This window comes from Zalophus californianus, chromosome 2 (genome assembly GCF_009762305.2).
Source record: "Zalophus californianus isolate mZalCal1 chromosome 2, mZalCal1.pri.v2, whole genome shotgun sequence".
Classification (NCBI taxonomy): Eukaryota; Metazoa; Chordata; class Mammalia; order Carnivora; family Otariidae; genus Zalophus; species Zalophus californianus.
Genome location: NC_045596.1, coordinates 4,403,188 through 4,405,554, shown reverse-complemented (window position 1 = coordinate 4,405,554; position 2,367 = coordinate 4,403,188). Strand labels below are relative to the sequence as shown.

General features: G+C 51.0%; 1 pseudogene; it reads right to left on the bottom strand.

The window, feature by feature from the left end:
- Positions 1-1,264: 1,264 nt before the first annotated feature.
- On the bottom strand, positions 1,265-1,818 carry LOC113925625 (annotated as a pseudogene).
- Positions 1,819-2,367: the final 549 nt, after the last annotated feature.

Here is a 2,367-nt window from a genome sequence, read left to right as displayed (position 1 = left end):
TTAAGTGAAAGATCTTGAGATGAATTCATTCTGGATTTATCCAGGTGGGTCTTAATTCTGAAGAATAGTGTCCTTTAAAAAAAAAAAACAGATTTTATGTGTTTATTTGTCAGAGAGGGAGAGAGAGAGAGAGGGAGAGGGAGAGAGTGCACAAGCAGGGACCCTGGGACCATGACCTAAGCCGAAGGCAGGCGCTTAACCAACTGAGCATCCCAAATAGTGTCCTTATAAGAAAAGAAGACAAACACCCAGAGAAGGCCACGTGAATGCCCCAGTGACCACGGGGGCAGAGAGATTGGAGTGATGTGGCCACAAGCCAAGGAAAGTCTGGAACCAGCAGAAGCTGGAAGAGACAAAGAATTCTCCCTTAGAGGCTTCAGAGGGAATGTGGTTCTGCTGACACCTTGATTTCAGACTTCCTGCCTCTGGAACTGTGAGAGAATAAATTTCTGTTGTCTTAAGCCACCCCCCCCCCCCCCCCCCCCCGCCCCGTTTGTGGTACTTTGTTACCGCAGTCCCAGGAAATGAATATTCATAACTTCTGACCCACCTTGAACCCAGTGAGGAAATAACCACATAGGTGTGTGGGGGAAGAGTATGACAGGTGGAGGCAATTCGGGTGCAAAGGCCCTGAGGCTGACTGGGCAGACTTGGGGAAGAGCAAAAGCCCATGTGGCTACCGTAGGAGGCTTGGAGGTCTGTGAGAGCAGGTCAGAAGGAGCCTGTTTACCGGAAGGTTTAGGGAAGGAGGGAGACATGATCCAATGAGGTCCAAAATCAGACCACTCTGGCCGCTGACATGAGTACAGACTGAGGAGGTGGGGGGGTGGAAGCCCACTTTGCATGCCCCCCAAAGTCACATTGGATTCCAAAAGCGTTTTCAAGCTCACATGCTTTATGGGAGGTCTGGTGGGAAAACAAAAGGGGAAGTTACACAGCACACGCCAAGCAAACCCTGCCCTCCTTCCTCTTTAAACAACTCAGCTCCTTTTTTTTTTTTTTAATTTTAATTTGCATCCCAAATTCTTTTAATAACAAGCTAGGATCTGGGGTTAGTTTTTTTTTTTTTTTAAGATTTTATTTATTTATTTGACAGAGAGAGACACAGCGAGAGAGGGAACACAAGCAGGGGGAGTGGGAGAGGGAGAAGCAGGCTTCCTGCGGAGCAGGGAGCCCGACGCGGGGCTCGATCCCAGGACCCTGGGATCATGACCTGAGCTGAAGGCAGACGCTTAACGACTGAGCCACCCAGGGGCCCCTGGGGTTAGTTTTTGTAGCGGAGGCTGGCTGGGCCACCTCTGGTGCTCCCGAACTTCTAGCCCTTGGATCTCACGTAGGATTTGGTGTGGCTGCGCAGGATTCCTGGGACTTTGCCGAAAGGCCTGAATCATTCTCAGCCCTTGCGTGGACCAGAGAGCAAGATGGTGCCACAGCCCTTGGGAGACTCCAGGGCCAACTTCGAAGGCCAGAATCTTGCCCCCAGGTTTAAGGACGCAGCTCTGGGATGGCCGCCCACGCGCATCGTGCATGCCTTCCGTTTGGGCACCTTTCGGACACGCACCTCATCGGTTACTGTCCCTACAACTATAGCTGTTTCTCCCCTTGGCTAGGAAGAGCTTCATCTTCCCTGTCATCTGGGAAAGGGCCAGAGGCCACCATCGGTGCGACTCACGAACACCCTCTTCAACACAGCTTGGTTAAACGTGGAGTTAGTTTGGCCAGAAACCTGCTCAGCTTGACCAACAGTCTCAGGTAGATGTCCTGGTTCTTGGGCTCCTTGCACCTAACCTTTCCCTTGCGGCCGATGTCGTCTCCCATGATGGCCCCTCCTGTTCAGTCGGGTCTGGAGAGATCTCTCAGCTCCTTTTTGAATGCATTACCCATAGAGAGAACCCACGGGTTCTCTCTCCAGGCAAAGTCTGCAATAGCCAAACAAAGCCTTCTTCGAGCCCCAGGAAATGACACCAACCTTCCTGAGGATCGTAAGCAACATTATCTCCTATGGTTTAGATTTTGTGCCAGGGAGCAAGCGTGTTACATAGATTATCCATCTCCCTCCAAACTCACAACAACCTAGGAGGCGGATACTATTATCCTCATGTACTTTAGAGATAAGGAAGTTAAGGCTGGGGGGCGGGTGGATTTTGCCCAAAGGCTATGCAACTGACCAGTGGAGGAGCTAGTTCTCTGACCTTGGAGTTAACGGTAAACGTAAACTTGGGTTGGACTAGAGGTGGTGAAGTAGCAGTATGTGTTCACGCAAGCATGACCTGGCAATGGCATCCATCTGCTACCCTTTTCATCAGGTCTTCACAGTGGCCTTGGGAGTGACCAAGTGCAGCCAGTAGACTCAACAGTGACCTGTCT